Source organism: Oryx dammah, unplaced genomic scaffold, assembly GCF_014754425.2.
Source record: "Oryx dammah isolate SB20612 unplaced genomic scaffold, SCBI_Odam_1.1 HiC_scaffold_25, whole genome shotgun sequence".
Taxonomy (NCBI): Eukaryota; Metazoa; Chordata; class Mammalia; order Artiodactyla; family Bovidae; genus Oryx; species Oryx dammah.
Genome location: NW_024070209.1, coordinates 53079975 through 53107094, shown reverse-complemented (window position 1 = coordinate 53107094; position 27120 = coordinate 53079975). Strand labels below are relative to the sequence as shown.

Genomic DNA, 27120 nt, shown 5'->3' with positions numbered 1-27120 from the left:
TCTTTGCAGCCAAAGATGGAGAAGCTCTATACAGTCAACAAAAACAAGACCAGGAGCTGACTGTGGCTCAGATCATGAACTCCTTATTACCAAATTCAGACTCAAATTGAAGAAAGTAGGGAAAACCGCTAGACCATTCAGGTATGACCTAAAATCAAATCCCTTATGATTATACAGTGGAAGTGAGAAATAGATTTAAGGGCCTAGATCTGATAAATAGAGTGCTTGATGAACTATGGAATGAGGTTCGTGACATTGTACAGGAGACAAGGATCAAGACCATTTCCATGGAAAAGAACTGCAAAAAAAAAGCAAAATGGCTGTCTGGGGAGGCCTTACAAATAGTTGTGAAAAGAAGAAAGGCGAAAAGCAAAGGAGAAAAGGACAGATATAAGCATTTGAATGAAGAGTTCCAAAGAATAGCAAGAAGAGATAAGAAAGCCTTCCTCAGCGATCAATGCAAAGAAATAGAGGAAAATAACAGACTGGGAAAGCCTAGAGATCTCTTCAAGAAAATTAGAGATACCAAGAGAATATTTCATGCAAAGATGGGCTCGATAAAGGACAGAAATGGTATGGACTTAACGGAAGCAGAAGATAAAAAGAAGAGGTGGCAAGAATACAGAGAGGAACCACACAAAAAAGATCTTCATGACCCAGATAATCACGATGGTGAGATCACTCATCTAGAGCCAGACATCCTGGAATGAGAAGTCAAGTGGGCCTTAGAAAGCATCACTACGAACAAAGCTAATGGAGGTGATGGAATTCCTATTGAGCTATTTCAAATCCTGAAAGATGATGCTGTGAAAGTGCTGCACTCAATATGCCAGCAAATTTGGAAAACTCAGCAGAGGCCACAAGACTGGAAAAGGTCAGTTTTCATTCCAATCCCAAAGAAAAGTAATGTCAAAGAATGCTCAGACTACAACAGAATTGCACTCATCTCTCATGCTAGTAAAGTAATGCTCAAAATTCTCCAAACCAGCCAGTCTACATTCGATTCAGGATACAGGAGGCTTAGGGCTGGTGCACGGGGATGATCCAGAGAGATGATATGGAGTGGGAGGTGGGAGGAGGGTTCAGAATTGGGAACTCATGTACACCCGTGGCAGATTCATGTCAATGTATGGCGAAACCAATACAGTATTAGAAAGCAAAATAAAGTAAAAATAAAAATTAAAAAAAAAATGTGAACCGTGAACTTTCTGATGTTCAAGCTGGTTTTAGAAAAGGCAGAGGAACCAGAGATCTAATTGTTAACATTTGCTGGATCATCGAAAAAGCAAGAGAGTTCCAGAAAAACATCTATTTCTGCTTTATTGACTATGCCAAAGCCTTTGACTGTGTGGATCACAATAAACTGTGGAAAATTCTTCAAGAAATGGGAATACCAGACCACCTGACCTGCCTCTTGAGAAATCTGTATGCAGATCAGGAAGCAACAGTTAGAACTGGACATGGAACAACAGACTGGTTCCAAATAGGAAAAGGAGTGCATCAAGGCTGTATATTGTCACCCTGCTTATTTAACTTATATGCAGGGTACATCATGAGAAACGGTGGACTGGAAGAAACGCAAGCTGGAATCAAGATTGCTAGGAGAAATATCAATAAACTCAGATATGCAGATGCCACCACCCTTATGGCAGAAAGTGAAGAGGAACTAAAGAGCCTCTTGATGAAAGTGAAAGTGGAGAGTGAAAAGTTGGCTTAAAGCTCAACATTCAGAAAACGAAGATCGTGGCATCTGGTCCCATCACTTCATGGGAAATAGATGGGGAAACAGTGGAAACAGTGTCAGACTTTATTTTGGGGGGCTCTAAAATTGCTGCAGATGGTGATTTCAGCCATGAAATTAAAAGACACTTATTCCTTGAAAGAAATGTTATGACCAACCTGGATAGCATATTCAAAAGAAGAGACATTACTTTACCGACTAAGGTCCGTCTAGTCAAGGCTGTTTTTCCCTATGGTCATGTATGGATGTGAGAGTTGGACTCTGAAGAAGGCTGAGTGCTGAAGAATTGATGCTTTTGAACTGTGGTGTTGGAGAAGACTCTTGAGAGTCCCTTGGCCTGCAAGGAGATCCAACCAGTCCATTCTGAAGGAGATCAGTCCTGGGATTTCTTTGGAAGGAATGATGCTAAAGCTGAAACTCCAGTACTTTGGCCACCTCATGGGAAGAATTGACTCATTGGAAAAGACTCTGATGCTGGGAAGCATTGGGGACAGGAGGAGAGGGGGACGACCGAGGATGAGATGGCTGGATGGCATCACTGATTCGATGGACGTGAGTCCGAGTGAACTCCAGGAATTGGTGATGAACAGAGAGGCCTGGCGTGCTGCGATTCATTGAGTCGCAAAGAGTTGGACAAGACTGAGCGACTGAACTGAACTGAGCTGATCCATTTAAGTGGATTAATAATTGCACAATAACTCCAAGTGATCAATAATGAGTTTTGACAATTTTGTCTTTGGAATGATAATGGAGTCACCACTGGGTGTATCTTCAATGTCAATTATAACTGATTAATAAATGGGAAAATGGCAGCATAAGACTGTAAGTTGTCATCCTTATAAACATGCATTCTAAGGAATGCCAAAGTTGTTGTTTTTGTTGTTTGTTTAGTCACTAAGTCATGTCCATCTCTTTGCTACTCCATCGACTGAATCATTCCAAGTTTCACTGTCCTTCACTGTCTCACACAATTTGCTCAAACTCATGTCCGTTGAATTAGTGATGCATTCCTACCATCTCATCCTCTGTCACCCCCTTCTCTTTTCCTCAATCTTTCCCAGCATCAGGGTCTTTTCCAATGCCTAAGTAATAGTAACAAAAATATGATACACCCCCAGAGCAATACAATCAAAATGGTACAGAAAAGTCAGAATAGTGAAGCCCAGTTTGCTTTTCTGTCAGCTTTAACCTGTGTGTATCTCCTTAAGTAAACAATAGCATCATAGATAACACCAGACCATAGCCCAGAGAATTTCTGTGATGAATTGGCAGCAGAGGAACAGTGATCATCACATTTTTACTTTTACCCTTTGTATTCAGTTGCAAAACTTAAGGACAAGGATTCAGCTTTTTATCTGGATTTGTGTTGGGGTTTGTTATGTGAAATGTCTTCAATATTCTCAAATGGCCTCTCCTCTGAATATAAAAACTGTCACCCTCAACAAAACATAGCAGTCCAAAGAGACCAACACTCAGTCTATTCTTCCAGATGTTTTAAAGAAGTGAGTGAGTTCCCAGGATGCCCTGCATTCATTTCACTGTGAGATGTAAAAGAAATACATGTTTTCTCACTCCAGTCAGAAATGTGTTAAAGCTCTGAAGCATAACACCAGATATTTCTTGAACAGTGGCTTTGTCCTATTGATTATCATGTACATGCTAGTCTTATTCTCATTTAACCAGCCAACCAGTATTCCCCATAGAACTTCAAAACGGCTAATACCTGATGGTGAAGTGTACACCACTGGAAAAATGTTTGTTTTGATTTATTTCAACAATTGCTGTACATCTATAAAATAGGTGACAACTATAACTTGATGTGGAGAAGGAAATAGCAACCCAGTCCAGTATTCTTGCCTGGAGAATCCCATGGACAGAGGAGCCTGGAAGACTACAGTCCATGGGGTCACAAAGAGTCAGACATGACTGAGCGACTTCACACACACATAACTTGATGAGGGAATATATCTTTTCTGCATCTTTAACTTCACAACCAACTGCATCTTCTTGAGATGCAGAGATCAGATATGATGTGTCTGTCCTGTGGTATAATTACCCTATACCAGAGTCCCAATGGCTCAGTGGGAAAAGAATCCACCCATAATGCAGGAAACACGGGAGATGCAGGTCCAATCCCTGGGTCGGGAAGATTCCCTGAAGAAGGACATGGCAACCCACTCTAGTATTCTTGCCTGGAAAATCCCATGGACAGAGAAACCTGGAAAGCTACAGTCCATGGGGTCACAAGAGTTGGACACAACTGAGCAACTAAACAGCAGCAGAATAGTACCAATATTAGTGCCAAGAAAGACCTTGACAGTTATTGCAATATGAAGAGGTTATATTACTCTTAGGCTCTTATGTAGCTACACTAAATTTAATTGTAGATTGAGAATTATTTGCAAGTATTCTTGACCTATTTAATAGCAAAACAGTTTCCAAAATCAAAATCCACAAGTCACATGTTCTTTTTATGCTATAACCACCATTAACCCAAATCTTACCACTCAGTCTTTGTTTTTTTAAGTAAAGAAGGTGAAAGAAGAGGAGAAACTATGATTTGCATGTGTGTATATGTATTTGTGATGAATAAAACATTGGGTTAAATATTACCACATATATATACCCTAATGTTTGACCATCACCAATTTTTTTTTTTTTTTAGAAAAGTAAAATTAGAGTGTTCAATTGCTTTTGTCCAATGCCCCAAGGTTACTAAATAGCCAGTATTCTACCTTGATAATTCTATTACCAAAGTTCAACTGCAAAAAATGGAAATTCCTTTGAATTTCTTTCAGGGATGTCTTAGGGTGTTCTGATTAAATAGTGAATATAAACACTGGGGTTTGTTAATCTTCTTTATTGTTCTTATTAATCTTGCATGATTTTCCTGCACACATTATTCAAGAAGAGAACACGAAGAGAGTTTGGGGAAGCCAGTAATGAGAGGGAGTGTGCCAGCACTCTGCGCAATGCTGTGGCTCTTTCCTTCTGTTTTGCTCTCACTCCCCTCTTCACAGTGGAGCGCACCTCTTCTCTTTGCCAGTGCCATCCAGGTAGCCCAGCTTCCAGCTTCTTTTCCAGTATGTATGGTTCTGCTGCAGAACTGCGTGGTTTCACTAGTTATCACTACTCATGGCCAGGATGTTCCAAGATCAAGTCACTAACAACACAATGTTACTCCTGCCTCCTGGTTCAGATCTTGCCAGAGTTGAACTTTTCATAATGCCTACCTCTGTTATCATCACTGCATCTGTTTCTGCTAATGTCAACTTTACCAGTTCCCTCAGAACTACAAGACTGCTCACAGAAGTAGGAGAGTATTCTCTAATCCTTTAACCAGGATTCAAAAATACCCATCTCCTTCTCCTTTCCAGTAGAAACACTGGTATAAATGATATATTAAGCTTGATCTTTCACTTTTGAATAAACATTGCTGGACAAATTTTTAGCATTTATCTCAATATAGCAGAGACCATTCAATTGGTATCATATTCTGTCCCAAAGAAACACTTTTTCTCCTTGTCAGGTGTTGGCACACCTTTCACTTCACTCTCCTAGTATGACTTCCATGCTTTCCAAGGGCATCATTTCTGAAAACTGGAAAGTGGTGTGTGTTCCAAATTTCATTTGAGAATGACTTTGTCTAGAGACTCACTGTGCATTCACAATATAATTCTTCAAAATATTTTTCTTAAATATCCATCAAAAACTCATGAAAAGATAACTCCTGTTTTATCATCTGATTTCTCAGCACCCCTTTAGAGAATATGTCAATAACAAGTCCATCTGTGAGTCTCTAGATGCTTATTCTCACCAAGTGAAATAGGTTCTCGGTAATTTGACTCTTTATTGGTGCTATTAATACATACATTTCCAGAAAAGTTTGATTCAACCAGTAGCTATAATCACATCTTATGGTAACACAGTGACCTAACCTAGCAGTCACAAACAATTCATTGTTGATGAAATTTGAAGTGGTCCTAGAAAAGAGGTTGCTAAGAAATTATTTTGATTCTGTGAAAGGTCAAAGCATGGGGCTCTTCTAAGAGCAGCTATTTAGCAGAGTGACAAAAAGGTGAGATAGAGCTTAGAAGGAAATCATATGAAAAAGTCCAGCCAAAGTTAGTGAAGCAATAATGAAAAAAGATATTGCAAGTAAAAGGTAAATTGCACAAATAGAATCCCTAAATCCTGGGTCAAAATGTATATGAGTTTTAATCACAGGATAATATTGCTCTGATGTGGGAATGGTATTGGTCAAGGGACAAACAGTTGTCATTTTGATGAAAAGACAAGATAACATTTTATTTACCACTGGAAAATAAAACAAAGCAATATTCTGAGGTTACCTCAAGTTCCTGGCTTATTTTTTTAATGTTTATTTATTTTGGTTGTGCTGGGTCTTAGTTGTGGCATTTGGGTTCTAATTCCCTGACCAGGGATTGGACCTGGGGCCCCTGTATTAGGAGCATGAAATCTTAGCCACTGGACCACCAGAGAAGTCCCCTCTGCTTATTTCGCTTCCTCTTTTCCCTAGTTTTCCTGCCACTAGTTTTCCTTCCTGAATTTTTCTTATTTTGGTTTATCTTTTGCAAGATACCTTTTGGTTTATCTTTGGTTGTGGGCTAGATCCCTAGTGTCACCCCCAAATGGGCTTATACATCTATTTTTGTTTCATTTACTTAAATTTCTACTCCAAGGGCCCAGCTGCACTCAAGGCCCAATGTCATTCAGACTGTGAATATTTCTTCTTTAATTAATTTATTTTTTGATTGAAGGATAATTGTTTTATGGAATTGTGTTGGTATCTGCCAAACATCAACATGAATCAGCCATAGGTATACATATTTAATGATTATTCACTAGCAGTGATTCTCTTACCATGTCATAGAGAAAGTATGATCCCAGCTGACATAGATAATATGGGCTCAGCTCTTCTCCTACATCCTCTCTAGATGCAACATCATGTATTTAAGTACTGGCCTATAATATTTCTTGTTGCCCTTCTGTTTTGGTGATGGTAGAGAAGCTGAATCCAGTCTCCATACCCTGATAACAAATTAAATCTCAGGGACAAAGGTTAGAGTGAAGTAGAAAATAGCTTTACTGTTTTTCCAGGCAGAGGGGGCCACAGAGGAATAGAGCCCTCGACACTGTGTCTCAACCTGGACGGAGTAGTGAGGAATTTTATAGTAATGGTTCAAGGAGGGTGTGATCAGATTGTGGACATTTCGTTTTATTGGTTGGTGGTGAAGTAAGTGGAAGTAAGTGGAACCATCATCCCTTCTGGTTCCAACCAATCTGGGGTCTGTGTGTTTGTGGGCAGGTACTGTTGTTAACTGTAATTTCTCCTACTTGATAGGGGCTTCAGTCTCTGTAAAACGAAGATATTTTTGTGTGTATCCCTTGAGGGGGAACCATGATCCTTCTCTGAGACTGCATAATGGTTTCTCTTGACTATATCTCCTTTATCTCACATCCCCTCCTTTCCCTGATTAACAACCACTTTAACCTGCCATTAAGACTCAGGGGAAGTCATGAAGGTTGAATGAAGCCTATTTCCTAATGAAAGAAATGGGGGACACAGAAGGCTTTTGTGCCCAGGAGTCCCACACACAGGGTCCTGCTGATATCAGTAGTAACACAAGTGGCAGCAGATGCAGCCTGTCCAGTTTCTGACCCCTGATGAGAATGCCCACCAAGTCAGCCAACTTAATTGAACTTCTGACAAACATATTTCAGCTTTACCTGCTCTTGGAATCCTACCTGACAAACAAACTACATGCTTATCTGTTAATCCTTTGTTATACCAGTAACTTTAAGTAATGGTATTCTCAAACTACTTGAGAAGGTTCAGTATTTCCTAGGAGCAAGATATAGAACAATACCCTGGATCATTATTGGGTTAAAACACAGTGTAGACCAAACAGAAAGGAATGAAAATGATTAAAGAAGGGAAAAGGTCTGAATTAAAATCCTGTGCTTTTAATTTCCTACTAGATAATGTCACTTAGGTTTTGAGAGCCTCATTTTCCACTTATTAACAGCAGATGAATGGATAAGAATGCTGTGGTACATATACACAATGGAGTATTACTCAGCCATTAAAAAGAATACATTTGAATCAGTTCTAATGAGGTGGATGAAACTGGAGGCTATTATACAGAGTCAAGGAAGCCAGAAAGAAAAACATCAATACAGTATCAGTTCAGTTCAGTCGCTTAGTCATGTCCGACTCTTTGCGACCCCATGAATCGCAGCACACCAGGCCTCCCTGTCCATCACCAACTCCCGGAATTCACTCAGACTCGCGTCCATCTAGTCAGTGATGCATTCAGCCATCTCATCTTCTGTCATCCCCTTCTTCTCCTGCCCCCAATCCTTCCCAGCATCAAAGTCTTTTCCAATAAGTCAACTCTTCTCATGAGGTGGCCAAAGTACTGGAGTTTCAGCTTTAGCATCATTCCTCCCAAAGAAATCCCAGGGTTGATCAATACAGTATACTAATGCATATATATGGAATTTAGAAAGATGGTAATGATAACCCTGTATGCGAGAAAGCAAAAGAGACACAAATGTGTAGAACAGTCTTTTGGACTGTGTGGGAGAAGGAGAGGGAGAGGGTGGGATGATTTGGGAGAATGGCATTGAAACATGTATGATATCATATATGAAATGAATAGCCAGTCCAGGTTTGATGCATGATACTGGATGTTTGGGGCTGGTGCACTGAGACGACCCAGAGGGATGGTACGGGGAGGGAGGAGGGATGGGGGTTCAGGATGGGGAACACATGTATACTTGTGGCAGATTCATGTTGGTGTATGGCAAAACCAATACAATATTGTAAAGTAATTAACCACCAATTAAAATAAATAAATTTATAATAAAAAAATAAAAAAAAATACAGAAGTGTATTACAGGGAAATTATGAAGACTGCTTGAGACACTATATTGAGTGCAGGCCTAGTAAAGGTCAGCACTCTTTAAATCAAATCACTAGTATGATGATGATTAATAATTACTAGCATCATATTTTGGGTTGCAGCATCTCTCTGAATATTACTCTTCTTTAAATACTTCCTGGAATGTTGGTTCTTTGTGGTTGGTATAGTCTGAACAGGATTGAGGTTTTCTCTTGAGAAATGGAATATCTCCTGCCATATCAGTAAATAAGGATGTCATAGTCATCAGTGCTTGCAGCCCTCCAGTGTGAGCCAGCAAGCTGTAAGGGAAATCAAGGAGAAGAATGCTTGCTACCTAGAAAAGGTCAGACTGCAGCCATTTCCTATGGTGAGCCCAAAGGAGCTCAGGATATGAAAAGCACTGACCCCAGATAGCTGGGATGCATATGAAAGGAATAATTTCAGTGAGCCCAGATTCTTGCATCTTCCCATATGTAGAACACTAAATTCCTTAACTTGGGATATCTGGTTTTCTTTGACTAACAATAAACTTTTGATATTCAGACTACTTGCCCTTTGTTGTAAAGCTTCTTATAACCTGGCTGCTCCCCTTGCCTCCTCAGAGCAGTTTTCTCATAGTCATTTGAGATGCTGTCTCCCAAGCCCAAAGTCCTCAAAATCCCTGCCACATAAAACATAACTCTCAATTTTTAGATTGTGAATATCTTTTAAGTCAACACTCCTGACTGGGGAGTTACTAGGCTTAGGGTTGACTAAACTCTTGTCTACATATGAGAGAGTCATTTTATTTTCCCTTTGGTAGGATTTTGTTCAAATTCTTCTTTCACTGTCTCTTCTTTCCACAGGATAAATAAGCGTAGACAGAAAAGAATGAGTACAGCCTAGAAGTAAAGGGCCAGAAAATTGCTTATGCTGGTTTTCAGGCAAATCTCTTTCTCGTGCTTTAGCAAGAGTTTATAATAACCATGGAGATTTTATACAGTTTACTAGTCTACACTGAACTTGTACATGGTTTTCACTTTAAGCAAAGGCATAATAAAGTTATCAGAGAATTGCCTTTGTGTTTTCTGTGCATGATCATTATGTGTATTTCAGCAAAAATTTAGAATTTTGGACTCTTGTCCAGATATAATTTCAACTCTCCATGATCAACACATAAAAAAAAAGTTCTCACTGAGTAAAATAAATAATAGTGGGTTAAGAACTGTGCATATTAATCATTGGAAGTATCTTGTAAATTTAAAATCAAAGTATACATCCATCATTGCCATAAATTATGATATTCACAGGTTATTTTTCCTTCATTTTTTAAAGCTGAAACATTTTAATTCGGTTTCAAATAAATATCCTTTGGAAAAATTAACAGGCATTATCTAAGAAGGTTTTAAAATAAACAGAAGCATTTAAGCTTAGCATATGGTTTGAGATCCAGGAGGGAGAAAATCATTATCAGGGCACACAGAAAATGCCAATTAAATTAAGGTTACCACCTGCCTGGTTTCAATTAGGATATTTCAAAATAAAAGTTTGTGTTCGATGTCTTGATTGACTTCATCTCTGAACCAATATTTTTATTTTTTTAATTTGAAACCTTAATTTTCAGTCATTTAGCTACTCATTTTTCCCACTGTTATGATTAATTTCAAAGAGTCTTATAATTTCTCTTTAGGATTGTTATAACAGGATTCTAACAAGACATCCTGACTATAGTTTTGTCTTCTTCTCCTCTATCTACATTTCTTACAGAACAATCTTTCCAAATTGTATACATAATCATATTACTCTTCTGTTTAATTTGATGAACCAAATTTTCTTCATAAAAAATTCTAAGCCTTTTGAAATATTGTTAATCTAAGGCCTCCATTGATCTTCTTAATGTCCTGACCCTGTAACCCAGACATTCCAGATCATCTGTAATTCATCACAGCTTGCAGGCAATTTCTTTTGCTATATTCTCTGAACCAAACGTGAATGGCCGTCTTCCTTTCTTCACAAGCCTCTACTAATTCCTTTGACCACTTAGCAGAATAGGGCAATGTTACTGTCAATTGAGCTCACTTTTATATTCCCAGCATGAATTATAGTGATAGCTACACAATATTTTCTGAATAAATGCAAGTTACACGTGTGTCTTAAACTCAATATTTTAGTGAAAGGTAACAATTTATATATTTACTAATTAATTAAATGCTAACTGATTAATTATAATTGATTATAATTTTGATTCAGTTTGCATGTCACCACTCATGATCATGAAATACTTGAAGATTAACTACATTTTTTCTGTACCTCATTATCTAGCTTGTGGTTGGTTCTTGGTCCAAATATTCTTGTTCTTTGTTTCATCCTTCATGTTCTATCAAAGCTCAGGGGAAGAAAAAAAAATAAGGAAGTTCTGGCCATACTGTGCCAAGTAGATTTGATAGACAGAAAGAATTGAAAAAATGGTTCAGAAATGAAGTGCTAGAGCAGCATGAGGCAGAAGCTGAAGTCAGGTTGTGAGTTGAAACAAGTCTGATCAGGAACAAAGGGATCAGGGACTGGAGAGGCACTTGCATAAACTCATTTATCTATCAATCTGTGAAAAATGGAAGACACTATTCCAAGTGCTAGGAAAAAGCCATGATAAGTAGATAAAAATCTCTATTCTGTTAGATCTGACATTAACATGGCTCTCCTAATCCCTTAGGCCTCCAGGCTACAAGAGGACAGTGACAGTGTGGAGGAGATAGGTGATGACAAAATAAATAACTGAATAATCTTAAGTGCCAAAAAAATATAGATAGTGAAGGCTGACACTGAGAAAGGAAAAAAAGAAATAAACCAAGGCAAGAGGGAAATTTATTTTCATGACAATTTTTATAGAAGTACAGTTAATTTAGAATATTAGTATCAAGTGTCCAACATCATGATTCAATATATTTATAGACTGTACACCTTTTAAATTTATTAAAAAATAAAGGCTATATTCCCTGTGCTGTACAATATATCCTTGTTGCTTATTTGTTTTATACATTGTAGCTTGTACTTCTTAATCCTATACCTTGATCTTGCCCCCACCTTCCCTCTACCCACTGGTAACCAGTGAATCTGTTTCTATTTTGTTATATATATTTATTTGTTTTCTTTTTTAGATTCCATGTATAAGTGATAACAGAATATTTGCCTTTCTTTGGCTCACTTATTTCTTTAAACATAATGCTCTCTAGGTCCATCCATATTATGGCAAATGGAAGAATTTCATAGTTTTCTATGGCTATTAACATTCTTCCTTTGTGTGTGTGTGTGTGTATATATATATATATCTGTGAACATTGGGCTGCAGATACCTTTTTGAGTTGGTAGTTTTATTTTTTTTAGATATATATCCAGGAATGGAATTGGTAAACAAAATGGTAAGTCTATTTTTAGTTTCTTTAAGGAACTTTATACTGTTTTAAGTAAGAGCTGCACCAATTTACCTTCCCAATTATGTGTATAAAGGTTACTTTTTCTATGCATCCTGCCCAATATTTGTTTATGTTCTTTTTGATGATAAGCATTTTGGCAGATGTAAGTTGATATCTCATTGTGGTTTTGATTTGCATATCTTTGATGTTTAGCCATGTTGAGCATCTGTGTGTGTGTGTGTGTGTATTTTAAGTGGTCAGGGGATTTCTTTCTGAGAATGTGACTGTTGGCAAAAGAACTGAAGGAGATGCGTACCATTCACAGCAGTGCTAGTCTAAACTTCAGTAAAAATTTGACTCCAAAACTCCAGTGAAATAATGCCACTAGAGACAATTTCTTGCTTTTGTTGTATATTCAGTGAGAGTGGGTAGTATGCGCTGCTCCACACAGTCTTTGAAGCAATAAAGCTGATGGCAGCTCTAACTTGTATGGGCTGCACAGGAGCACACAACCTTGGATGTCTCTGTGCTGTGGGAAGAACGATGAGAGGGCCTTATATCAACCTGTCAGTACTTTAGCTCTACCTTGGTGGCTCAGTGATAAAGAATCCACCTGCCAAGCAGTAGACATGGGTTCAATTCCTAGGTCAGGAAGATCCCCTGGAGAAGGAAGTGGCAACTCACTCCAGTATTCTTCCCCAGAAATCAGTCCCATGGAGACAAATCTGCCAGGATACAGTCCATGGGGTCACAAAGAGTCAGACATGACTTAGTGGCTAAACAACAACTTTAGCTTCAAGGTCATGCAAATGTATTCTCACAGCCTACTGGGCAGAACCAATCATATGTCTCAATCCTGCATTAAAGGGGGCTAATAAGGTCAACTTGATATGTTCAATTTCTCTTATCATTGTAACAAATCAACACAAACTCTGTGGCTTAAAGCAGCACAAGTTCATTTTATTTCACTTTTGAAGTCAGAAACTAAAAAATGGGTGTTGGTAGCTGTGTTCTTTCTGGAGGCTCTTGGGAGTTCATTAACTTTACTAACTTCTAGCATCACTCCTTGCTCTTCTGTTTATGGCTCCAAATCACACAGCATTTTTTCCCTCTGTTTTCATAATCACATTGCCTTCTGTCCAAATCTGACCCTCTTGCCTCTCTCTTAAAGTACCCTTACAATTATATTGGGCTCTCCTGGGTAACCCAGAATACTCCCCATTGCAAATAGTTAACCTAATCATCCTGCAAAGTCAAGGTTCTTTTATCGTATTAGGTAACACACACAGATTCTAGAAGTTAAAATATTGGTACTTTGGGTAGAGGCATTATTCTGTTTTCCACACTTGATATGCCTAAGGTAAAATAATCTCTGCAACTACATTTGAGCCATGTGGAGATATGAATCGAAAACATTGCAAATATTTACTTCCAATCTATAGATGTCTTTTCATTTTGCTTATTGTTTCCTTGGTGTGCAAAAGCTTTTAAGCAGGTACCATTTATTTATTTTTATTTCCATTATTGTGGGAGACAAATTGAAAAAGATATTTCTGTAATTTATGTCAGAGATTGTTCTGCCTATGTTTTCCTCTATGAGTTTTATAGTATCCAGTCTCACATTTAGGATTTTAATCCATTTTGAGCTTATTTTTCTGTATGGAGTTAAAGAATGAACTAATTTAATTTTTTTTGCATGTAATTGTTTCATTTTCCCAGCAACATTTGTTGAAGAGAAATATCTTCACTATGTAGTCAACAATGTGTAGTGTTGCCTCCTTTGTCATAAATTAATTGACCATAGATTCATGGGCTTATTTCTGGGTTTTCTATCCTGTTCCATTGATCTGTATTTCTATTTTTATGTCAGTACCATACTTTTTTGATGACTATAGCTTTGTAGTATAGTCCTAAGTCAAGGAGCCTGATTCCTCTACTCCATTTTTCTTTCTCAAGGTTTCTTTGGCTATTTGGGATTCTTTTGTTTCTTCATAAAAATTTGAGATTTTTGTCATTGTTGTTGTTCTATTTCTGTGAAAAATGCCACTAATAGTTTGATAGGGATTTCATTGAATCTGTAGATTGCTGTAGGAAGTATAGTCATTCTGATAGTATTGATTCTTTCAATGCAGGAACATGGTATATCTTTCCATCTGTTCATGTTTTCTTTTATTCCTTTCATCAGTATCTTATAGTTTCAGAGACAAGAGAGTATTGTACTCTTTTGCATCCTGAGGTAAATTTATTCCTAGTTATTTTATTTTTTGATGCATTGATAAATGGAATTGTTTCTTGAATTTCCCTTTCTGATCTTCTGTTGTTAGTGTATAGAAATGATGTTACTGATAAAGGACTAGTCTCCAAAATTTTCAACTAGCTCTTGACATTTAACAGTATTAAAATAAACAACACTCTCAAAAAATGAGCAGAAGACCTAAATAGATACTTCTCCAAAGAAGACATACAGAGAATTTACTCTAGTCCTGGCTGCCTAAACCGGGGGTGTTTCTTAAAGGGCAAGGCACGTGGGTCGTTGTCTTCTCTCCCACCTTCTTGAATGGAATGGACTTCTGAGGGTCTGCGACGCATTTTTACCTTTGAGCTGGGACGCACGGTTTGAATTGCATCTGAGAAGTCTCAAAGAAGAGCCTCACTCTTTGCTCCTCAAAGCGCTTGGGCCTGCGTGTGTCATGGCTCCGCAGACTAGTGTTCAGACGCTCGGCCAGGGTGTCAGGATTAGGAAATTTCTCCCGGGTAGTCCAGTACCCCGATACCCGCACGGACAAAAGAATCACGTTCCTTCCCGGTCCAGGGCTAAGAGGGGTTCTCTTTGGACCTGGAACTTTATGGGGAAGGGGAGAAAGCAGGGGCTGCCTGAGGTTGAAGACATGAGGTATCTGATACCTTGAATGGTTTGATTTGAGCTGTAGTGAGTGAAGGTGGAGAGAATGTTGAAGGAACGTGGGCAGCTGTCTTTTTGACTTTGGATTTGTTCTTGGCTACTTTATGTCTCCACCTCAGCTGGAGTCATTCAGGTATTTGGGCCCAAGCTGTATGCCAGGCCCCGGTTTCCTGAGAAAAGCCAGACAGATAACAGTGCCTACCTTCGTGGTGCTCTCAGTTTAGTTGGATTTATAGCTGTCTGTGATTCTATACATTTTTGTCATGAAATAATTGCACAAATACATAAGCACTTCAAAAAAAAAAAAAAAGACATACAGATGGCCAAGAGGCACATAAAAAGCTGTTCATCATCACTGATTATTAAAGAAATGCAAATCAAAACTATGAGATATCATCTCACAGCAATCAGAATGACTATCATCAAAAAAATTCACAAACAAAAAATGCTGGAGAAGATATATAGGGAAGGGAACCTTCCTACATTGTTGGTGGGAATGTAAATTGGTATGGCCACTATGGAGAACTCTATGGAAGTTCCCTAAAAAAAATTAAAAACAGAACTATTATATGATGCACATTCCTACTCCTGGGCATATATTCAGGGGGAAAAAGTGATCTGAAAGGATATGTACACCCCAATATTCACTGAAGCACTTTTCACAATACCCAAGGCTTGAAAGCAACCTAAATATGCATCAAAATAGGAGTGGATAAAGATGTGGTACATTTATACAATGAAATATTTCTCAGCCATTGAAAGAATGAAATAATGACATTTGTAGCAACATTGATGGACCCTGAAAATTTCATAGTGAGTGAAGTAAGTCAGACAGAGGAGACTATCTTATGACATCCTATGACATGTGGAATCTAAAAAGAAATAATACAGATGAACTTAAAAAACTGAAAGAGACTCATAGACTTAGAGAACAGACTTATGATTGCTGGTGGGAGGGATGGTGGAAAAGGATAATTAGGGAGTTTGGGAGAGGCATATGCACTTGTTATATTTAAAATGGATAACAAACAAGGACATACTATAGAGCACATGAAACTCTGTTCAATGTTATGTGGCAGTGTGGATGGGTGGGGAGTTTGGAGAAGAATGCAAACATGTATATGTATGGCTGAGTCCCTTTACTGTTCACCTGAAACAATCACAACATTGTTAAATGGTTATACCCCAATAGAAAATAAACAGTTTTTTTAAAAATAAAAATAAAGCTGTTCTTTAAAAAGTTAATTAGAAAAACATCACAGATAAAAACAAACAAACAAACCCAGTAATTCTCTGTGTTTAGAATATAGTCAGGGCTTAGCAGGAAAGCCAGTGTGGATGGAATGAGCAAAGAGAAGTGACAGGAGACAAAGTCAGAAAGATAAAAGAGGAGTGGGTGGGAGGAGTTTAGGAAGGGCCTTTCTTGTGGCCCACAAGGAGGATTTGGGCCTTTACCCTAAGTAAGTTGGGAAGCCCATTTGAAGGTATCGACCAAATGAATAACATCATTTGAGACTAGACTGTAAAGTTGAAATGAAAAACTGAAAGGAGAACACCAAAGTGAATCTAAGACAGAAGAATATTGGAAATGATAAGAGGAGCAGAGCACAGCTAACCATGTCCCTTATCTAATTCATCCTACCCTGCTGAGCATGCATGTGTGTGTTCTCAGTAACTTCAGTCATGTCCAATTCTTTGAGACCCTATGGACTGTAGTTTGCCCAGCTCTTCTGTCCATGGGATTCTCCAAACAAGAACACTGGAGTGGGTTGCCATTCCCTCCCTCCTCCAAGGGATATTCCTGACCCAGGAATAGAACCTACATATCCTACACCTCCTGCATTGCAAGCAAAGTCTTTACCACTGAGCCACTGGTGAAGTCCATATGCAGGCTACATTTTATTAAAATTCAGATTTCTTTCTTAGGAACCCAGCAGGTTCTGGGAGTAAAGTAATTATGTAAGAAAGAATTGAGATGGTTTGTCTGTTAAGCTATGCATTCACAGTATTGGGTCACACTTATTCCCCATCTTTTCATAATAATTATATATGCAAAATGATTTATACTAGAATAAGTTTTTTATTATTCTATTATATATATATATTTTTTACAGTAATTCCTCATTTTATTTTTTTCTCTTTTTTAAAATTTATTTAAATTTTTATTTTTACTTTATTTTACTTTACAATACTGTATTGGTTTTGCCATACATTGACATGAATCCACCACGGGTGTACATGAGCTCCCAATCCTGAACCCCCCTCCCACCTCCCACCTCATATCATCTCTCTGGATCATCATCGTGCACCAGCCCCAAGCATCCTGTATCCTGTATCCTGTATCGAACATAGACTGGCGATTCATTTCTTACATGATAGTATACATGTAGAATGCAGGTGAAGGAAAGTTAAAGCAACAATATCATAAGGAGGATTTTGTGACTGTGTATGATATTACAGAGACTAAAAACAGGTTTTTCTCTCCTATGGCTTAATATTTGATCAACAGAGAAAGTAAGCTAGAGGGAAATAAATAACTTCCCTAAAAAAGGCCAACTTCTAGGGATGATTATATTATTAAGCATATAATAGTTGTGAATTACTGTGCTGAACAGGAAATGTGTGAGGAGTAGTCTTACCATCAAACTTCACAGATGAGAAAACTCAGGTCAGAGAGGTTAAGAATATTCTCAATCTTTACATATCACTGCAAATAAGTTGTACAGCCAGGGTTAAAAACAGTCTGACTCTTTTACATTGAGAACAGACTTGTGGTTGCCAAGGGGGAGGCAGGTTTTGGAAGGATGGATTGGGGGGTTGGGAATAGCAGATGCAAACTATTACACATAGAATGGATAAATAACAATGTCCTACTATACAGCACAGGGAACTATGTTCACTATCATGTGATAAATCATAATGGAAAATAATATGAAAAAGAATATACACACACACACATATAACTGAATCACTTTGCTGTATGATAGAAATTAACACAACATTGTAAATTAACTATATTTCAGTAAAAGTAAAATGTAAAAAAACTTTATTTATTTTTTATTTTTTTATTTTTCATTTTTTTTGTAAAAAAACTTTAGTCTGACTTTAAAGTGAAGTGAGTGAAGTCGCTCAGTTGTATCTGACTCTTTGCAACTCCATGGACTGTAGCTTGCCAGGTTTCTCTGTCCATGGGATTTTCCAGGCAAGGATACAGGAGTGGGTTGCCATTTCCTTCTCCAGGGGATCTTCCCAACTCAGGGATTGAACCCAGGTCCCCCACACTGCAGGCAGACTCTAAAGCCCATCTTCTAATTAGTACACTGAACACTTCCATTAGCTAAGGTCTGTTCCCAATCCAACGAGATTTGTACAACTATTTTCAAAATAACAAACAAATTAGCAAATTAATTTCCAATTAATCAAATTAGTTACCTAATTAGTTAATTATTAATTTTGCAGTCATGAAATATCATCCTCATTTGATAAGCCTAAGTTTGTAAGAAAGGATTCAAGTAATGCAGATCACTACAATCTCTGATATAAATACCTAAGATTATAAAGTAAATCATATTTTATGAAGCCATCTGACAAGCTGTAATGAAAAGGTAAAAGTGCTTTTGAAGTAAAACTTATTGAAACTTTTAATCTATAATTTTTGTTTAAGTCATTTTTGAAGATATTTTTCTACCTAGGCTCTTCAACCTTGTGGGGTAGCAAACACCTTAGTTTTGCTTTCCACTGTTTAAGATATTCAATTTATTTGAACTAATTTAAAGATAATTTAAACATTTTTGGATTTTTGTGGTCAAGTTTATGCTATAGCTCCATTTCTCTCTCTTGATTTTATTGGATTAATCATATCCCACTTGCCTTCTTGCTTTCAGAATTTGGTGTCTATGTTTATTTAATCAAGTATAGATATTTAATGTATGTATATATATTATTTTCTATATAGTTCATATAAATGGAATCTATTCATATATATGTACACAATATAATAAGGTGGAACATTATATATATATGTATATATATACAATACAGAGCCTTTCAATACTATATGGTAGTTACCATAACCTGTTTAAAATGCTTAGAACCCAAAGTCACATACATGTGCATAAACAGCCATTAACACTATTATTAAATATGTGAGTGAAATGCATATCTGTAGATATGATCGGTTTCATAATACAGTGGATTTTGTATCTAAGAAGTGCCCTAACTGAGGAAAAGTGACCCTTATTGAGAAAATAATTCAATCAGAAACAAAGAACAAGGAAGAAAGAATTAGCCAAGGAGGCAAAAGCCCTTTAATTTTTCTGTGTGTGCATGTGTGTGTATGTATGTGTGCACCTGTGTGTTACTTCACACCATTCTATTCAGTGTATAAAATAAGATTTAGGAATATTTTTTTATTTCTAAAATGAAATGAGAAGTCGAGTGAGAAAAGGGAAGAATGCATTTTTAATTCTGAAAAATGTTTAGGTAATTTTTATAAAAGTACTTTTAAACATGTAATTTCTCTTAGGGTATAATTATAGCAACTGCCTTTTATTATGCAGAATTCTTCATCATCATTTTCACATAGAGAAACACATTCTAAACTACTTCTTATTTTCACTTTTGCTTTTGAAAAATGATGTTCTTTGATCTCAACTGTTTCAGCTTCTGTACCCCTTCTCATACTGATGGTGGTGGTGGTGGTTTAGTCATTCAGTCATGACTCTTTGCGACCTTATGGACTGTAGCCTGCCAGGCTCCTCTGTCCATGGGATTCTCCAGGCGAGAATACTGGAGTGGATTGCCATTTCCTTCTCCAGAGGATCTTCCGGACCCAGGAACTGAACTCAGGTCTCTTGCATTGCAGACGGATTCTTTACCGACTGAATTATGAGGGAACAATTAAATCACAGACATACCCCTTCTCTGAATCCCTTCCTATCATTTATAGAATTTAAAGAAACAATTGTATCCTATACTGAGGTCAGTATTCAGTTGCTTATTTGAGTCTTTCTTGTACTGTAAATGTTTTAGAAATCTTCTGAACAAAAAAGATTTCCTCAAGGATATAGAACCATATATATTTCATCTTATGACCATTCTGTCTTCCAGTAATGGGCATCATAATGCCAAAAAGATAAAGAACCATTGACTATAGACCAATGGAAAGAAGGTGAAATTACAAACTGAAGCAACTTTTTGTGAAACTATGTACAGTAATCTGAATGTTTGTGTCCCCCCAAAATTCATTTGTTGAGATTCTGATCCCCATCAGGGCTTCCCTGGTGGCTCAGATTATAAAAAATCTGCCTGCAATACAGGAGACCCAGGTTCAATCCCAGGGTTGGGAAGATCCCCTGGAGAAGGGAATGGCTGCCCACTCCAGTATTCTTGCCTGGAGAATTCCATGAACAAAGGAGCCAGGCAGGCTACATTCCATGGAGTCACAAAGACTGGACATGACTGAACTATGAGGGAACAATTAAATCACAGACATACCCCTTATCTGAGTGCTTTCCTATCATTTATAGAATTTAAAGAAACAACTGTATCCTATACTGAGGTCAGTATTCAGTATTCAGTGGACAAAGGTGACAGTCTTAGTAGGAGGGCATTTGAGAGGTGATTAAGTCTAGAAGATGGAGCCTCATGAATGGGATTCTTGCTTTTATAAAAGAGACCCCAGAGACCTCCCTAGCCCTTCCACCATGTGAGGATACAAGGGAAAATCTGTGATCCAAAAGAAGATCCTTACCTGACTAGCTGACACCTTGATCTCAGACTTCCATTATTCAGAACTATAAGCAGTACATTTCTATTGTTTATAAACTAGCCAGTCTGGTATTTTGTTATAGCTTCCTGAATGAACAAAGATGCTAGGAGAAACATGGTTTCTATTGGATTTAAATTAGTATATTTTTCTTATTTGAACAGCATAAGCCTTGAAGAGTTATGTTTCCTTTCAGCAATCTAATATTATGTAGAAGCAAGGATCTGTCCAATTATAAAAGAAATTAGGGAAGGCAAATATACCCAAAGCACCTGTTAGTGTTTTGCAAATGAAAACTATGACTGAACACTGGGATAAAAGAAACTTTGTCAGGTCCAGAGAGTAAGGGGGATCAATTGCCCTTGGTTTGTGACTGAGAGACAGAGAGGGATAAGTTGAGAAATATAAATTTCATGCTCTGAATTAACTATACAAAGCTCAGGGCTGAAGATGAATAGATGCCATGATGAAAAGCAAAAGAAAATTGCTGTATCTAAGCTAGAGCCTTCTTTTACAAAGACATTAAAGAGAATTAAAAGTAATCAGGAATAGAAAATGGGGGGAAATTACTGGTGTATTCATAACTTGTAAAAGAAACATTTCTGTGAGAGAGTAAACAAAAAGGACTTACCAAATGTACAGTTGTGTGTGTTTGTGCTAAGTTGCTTTCATTGTGTTTGACTCTGCAACCCTATGGACCACAGCCTGCCAGGCTCCTCTGTCCATGGGATTCTCCAGGCAAGAATACTGGTGGGTTGCCATGCCTTCCTCCAGGGGATCTTCTTGACCCAGGGATTGAACCCAAGACCCTTAAGTCTCCTGCATTGACAGGTGGCTTATTTACCACTAGCACCACCTGGGAAACCCTCTAATTGTATGGAAGTTTGGATGATTTGGTAATCTTAAATATATATATATATATATATGAAAGAAAGATATACTCATTTAAATGCAGCATTCCAAACTAAGGCAAGGAGAGATAAGAATGCCTTCCTCAGTGATCAATGCAAAGAAACAGAGGAAAACAATAGAATGGGAACGACTAGAGATGTCGCCAAGAAAACTAGAGATACCAAAGGAATATTTCATGTAAAGATGGGCAAAATAAAGGACAGAAATGGTATGGACCTAACAGAAGCAGAAGATATTAAGAAGAAGTGGCAAGAATATACAGAAGAATTATACAAAAAAGATCTTCATGACACAGATAACCACAATGGTGTGATCACTCACCTAGAACCAGATATCCTAGAATGTGAAGTCAAGTGGGCCTTAGGAAGCATCACTGCAAACGAAGCTAGTGGAAGTTATGGAATTCCAGTTGAGCTATTTCAAATCTGAAAAGATGATGCTGTGAAAGTGTTACACTCAATATACCAGCAAATTTGGAAAACTCGTCAGTGGCTTCAGGACTGGAAAAGGTCAGGTTTCATTCAAATCCCAAAGAAAAGCAATACCAACCAATGTGCAAACTATAGCATAGTTGCACTCATCTCACATGCTAGCTAAGTAATGCTCAAAATTCTACAAGTCAGACTTCAACAGTACATGAATTGTGAACTTCCAGATGTTCAAGCTGGATTTAGAAAAGGCAGAGGAACCAGAGATCAAATTACTAACATCTGTTGGATTATTGAAAAAGCAAGAGAATTCCAGAAAAACATCTACTTCCGCTTTATTGACTACTACAAAACCTTTAACTGTGTGGATCACAACAAACTGTAGAAAATTCTTATAGAGATGGGAATATCTGACCACCTGATCTGCCTCCTGAGAAATTTGTATGCAGGTCAAGAAGCAACAGTTAGAACTGGACATGGAACAACAGACTAGTTCCAAATCACAAAAGGAGTACATCAAGGCTGTATATTTTTACCCTGCTTATTTAACTTATATACAGAGTACAGCATGAGAAATGCTGGACTGGATGAAGCAGAAGCTGGAATCAAGATTACTGGGAGAAACATCAATAACCTCAGATATGCAGATGACACCACACTTACGGCAGAAAGTGAAGAACTAAAGAGCCTCTTGATGAAAGTGAAAGTGGAGAGTGAAAAAGTTGACTTAAAACTCAACATTCAGAAGACTAAGATCATGATATCTGGTCCCATCACTTTAAGGCAAATAAATGGGGAAACATTGGAAACAGTGGCAGACTTTATTTTGGGGGGGTCCAAAATCACTGCAGATGGTGACTGCAGCCCTAAAATCAAAGGACGCTTACTCCTTGGAAGAAAACTTAGGACCAACCTAGGCAGCATATTAAAAAGCAGACATTACTTTTTCAACAAAGTCTGTCTAGTCAAAGCTACAATTTTTCCAGTGGTCATGTATGGATGTGAGAGTTGGAGTATAAAGAAAGCTGAGCGCCAAAGAACTGATGCTTTTGAATTGTGGTGTTGGAGAAAACTCTTGAGAGTCCCTTGGCCTGCAAGGCGATTCAACCAGCCCATCCTAAAGGAAATCAGTCCTGTATATTCATTGGAAGGACTGATGCTAAAGCTGAAACTCCAATACTTTGGCCACCTGATGCTAAGAGCTGACTCATTTGAAAAGATCTTGATGCTGGGAAAGATTGAAGTGGGGAGGAGAAGGGGACGACAACGATGAGATGGTTAGATGGCATCACTGACTCAATGGACATGAATTTGAGTAAGCTCTAGGAGTTGGTGATGGACAGGGAGGCCTGGCATGCTTCAATCCATGGGGTAACAAAGAGTCAGACATGACTAGCAACTGAACTTATATATCTATATAATTATATACAATAATATATAATATATATTATATATGTATATAATCTTGAAGGGGAAAACATGGAAGTTCTGATAGTTTTCCTCTTCTTTCCAAAATCACTGCAGAGAGTGACTGCAGCCTTGAAATCAGAAGAGGATTGATTCTTGACAAGAAAGAGATGGCAAACATAAACAATGTGTTGAAAAGCAGAAACATTACTCTGCTAACAAAGGTCCGTATGGTCAAGGCTATGTCCCAGTGGTCAGGTATGGCTGTGAGAGCTGGACCAGAAGAAAAGCAGAACATTAAAGATTTGATGCCTTCAAACTGAGGTGCTTGAGAAGACTCCTGAGAGCCCCTTGGACAGCAAGTAGATCAAACCAGTCAATCTTCAGGGAGATCAACCTTGAGTATTCACTGGAAGGTCTGAGGCTGAAGCTGAAGCTCCAGTATTTTGGCCATCTGATGCAAACAGATGACTCATTGGAAGAATCCCTGATGCTGGGAAAGATCGAGGGCAGAAGGAGAAGAGAGTGTGAGAGCATGAGATGATTGGATGGCATCACCAATGCAATGAACATGAACTCTTGCAAACTCCAGGAGATGGTGAGGGACAGGGAAGCCTGACATGCTGCAGTCCATGGGGCTGCAAAGAGTCGGACATCACTGGGCAACTGAACAACAATAACAAAAGTTATATATAAATTATATGTTAGAATGTGTGTTATAGGGGAGAAAAAATATATTTAATATTGAATTGTAAATTTGTAAGTTAATCAAATTTCTCTTATAAAACTAATAGAACTAATAAGAGGTAGGGATGTGTGTATATGTGTGTGTGTATATAGATATTTATTATAAGGAATTGATTGACCTGATTATGGAATCTGACAAAATCCAAGACCTATAGAATGAGTAGGTAAACTGGAGACCCAGGAGAGTTGATGGTGTAGTTTCAACCTGAGTCCAAAGACATAAGAATCTGGAGAACTGATGTTCAGCTGGAGTACAAAGGTACTTACTTGATGGTGGGTCAGATTCCCCCCCCCACCACCATGGAAATCTATAATTGATTCGATGAGGCCCATTCATTTTAGAGATGTCCATCTACTAACTCATTCTATCAGTTAACATGCTAATATCATCCAGAAACAGCCTCACACACCCAGAATGAGGAATAACCAAATAATGAAGCACTCGTGGTTCAGGCCAGTTGACACAAACAATTAACCACTACAATCTATTTCAGAAATAAACATTATTAATTAACTGGTTCACAACTTTCAGATAAGAAACTTGTCAATTTGTTTTTGCTGTCTGTTCACTATATATTATCCACTATTATTTTTGCTTTAGAGTTGTTAATATATATCAAAGAAAAGCAACTTCAAATTCTACTGAAAATGTCAAAGAGCTTGTTAATTATTAAAAATAAATATTATCTTAGATTCCTCTATTATTAACTTTTCCAGTTGTTGGGATTTTAATTCATTTTCTTACCTAAGAGGCTTCCCAAGTCGCCCTAGTGATAAAAAATCTGCCTGCCAGTACTGGAGGCACACGAGACTTGCGTTCAATCCCTGGGTTGGGAAGATCTGATGGAGAAGGAAATGGCAACTCACTTCATTATTCTTGCCTGGAAAATTCCATGGACAGAAGAGGCTGGCAGGCCACAGTCCCTGGGATCACAAAGAGTCAGACAAGACTGAGCGTCGGGGCACACACATACATCTACACCTTCCTAAAAATGAAGCTTTCGACACACCTCACACATGATTCAGCTGCTGGCAGGATGATATTATGATCTGATTTTAGGTTTTTTTTTTTTTTTTCAAATTAAATGTATTCCAAATGCCGACAAGTTGTGGTGAATACAGGTAAAAACTATAAACACTGAACTCAAGACACAGAAATCTAAGCACTTGTTTAATTGAAGAAAAGGTTGATAATGAACTCTTTTAGCCCTGACTTATATGGGCTATTTATTTGTATATTTGGCACTTAGTATATTTGGTACTTCCTACAGTGGCTCAGGAGCTGTGAGTGGTGGCTGCATGGCTCTGGAGTGGCAAGCAGCCGAGAGGAGATACTCCACATCCAAGGTCAGGAGCGGTGCCTGCGCTTCACTGGACCAGCTGTGTGGACATACTCCACGTCCAAGGGCAAAGGAGGAGCTCCAGCAAGATGGTAGGAGGGGCAAATTCACGTTTAGAATCAAACCTCATTCCCACCAGAAACACTCAGAGGGCTCAAGCAAACCTTGTGTACACCAGGACACAGGGACTCCACAGAGACTGAGACAGAACTGTGTTTGAGCATCTCCTGTGGAGGCACAGGTCAGCAGTCGTCTGCCGCATGGACAGGGGCTCTGGGTGTGAGTATGGCGTAAGTTCTCTTGGAGGAGGTCACCATTAACCCCGCTATAGAGCTGCTGGAGGGCACAACAAAACTTTGTGCACCAGGATCCAGGGGAAAGGAACAGTGACCCCACTGGAGACTTGCCTGTGGGTATCTGGGAGTCTCTGGTAAAGGCATGGGTCAGTGGTGGCCTGCTGCAGGGTTGGGGCACGGACTGTAGCAGTACAGGCATGGGATCTTTTGAGGGAGGTCACCATTATCTTCATTACATCCACCATAGTTTGGCCTCAAGTAAATAGCTGGGATGATGCTGAAGCTGAAACTCCAATACTTTGGCCACCTGATGTGAAGAGCTTACTCATTCGAAAAGACCCTGATGCTTGGAAAGACTGAAGGCGAGAGGAAAAGGGGATGACAGAGGATCAGATGGTTGGATGGCAATACTGACTCAATGGACATAAGTTTGAGTAAGTTCTAGGGGTTGTTGATGGACAGGGAGACCTGGCATGCTGCAGTTGCAAAGAGATGCAAAGAGTCGGACACGACTGAGCAACTGAACTGAACAATGGAATATTACCCAAACATAAAATAAGAATGAAATAATGGCTTTTACATCAACTTGGATAGACCTAGAGGTTACCATACTAAGTGAAGTAACTCAGGGAAATATCCTAATCATATTACTTATAATTTATCTGGAATCTAAAAAAAAAATGATGTGAATGAACTTATAGAAAATAGAGATAAACTCATAGACATTAAATACAAAGCTATGGTTATCAAAGAGGAAAGTGGGGAAGGGATAAATTAGGAGTTTGCGATTAAAATATATATACTACTATATATATTATAGATAACCAACAATGACCTACTGTGTATATTAGAAAACTATACTCAATATTTTGTAATGATGTATGAGAAAATAATCTGAAAAAAAATATATATATATACATACAGAAAGTGCTGCACTCAATATGCCAGCAAATTTGGAAAACTCAGCAGTGGCCACAGGACTGGAAAAGGTCAGTTTTCATTCCAATCCCAAATAAAGGCAAAGCCAAAGTATGCACAAACTACTGCACAATTGCACTCATCTCACATGCTAGTAAAGTAATGCTCAAAATTCTCCAAGCCAGGCTTCAGAAATACATGAACCGAGAACTTCCTGATGTTCAAGCTCATTTTAGAAAAGGCAGAGGAACCAGAGATCAAATTGCCAACATCTGCTGGATCATGAAAAAAGCAAGAGAGTTCCAGAAAAACATCTATTTCTGCTTTATTGACTATGCCAAAGC

General features: G+C 38.1%; 1 long non-coding RNA gene across 1 annotated transcript; it reads left to right on the top strand.

Moving 5' to 3' along the window:
* The first annotated feature begins 12473 nt into the window (after nucleotides 1-12473).
* Nucleotides 12474-26608, top strand: LOC120851529. The gene is made up of 4 exons (XR_005718346.1): nucleotides 12474-12483; nucleotides 13552-13554; nucleotides 18554-18566; nucleotides 26419-26608. It is a non-coding gene; the product is annotated as an uncharacterized LOC120851529 (long non-coding RNA).
* The last annotated feature ends 512 nt before the right edge of the window (nucleotides 26609-27120 follow it).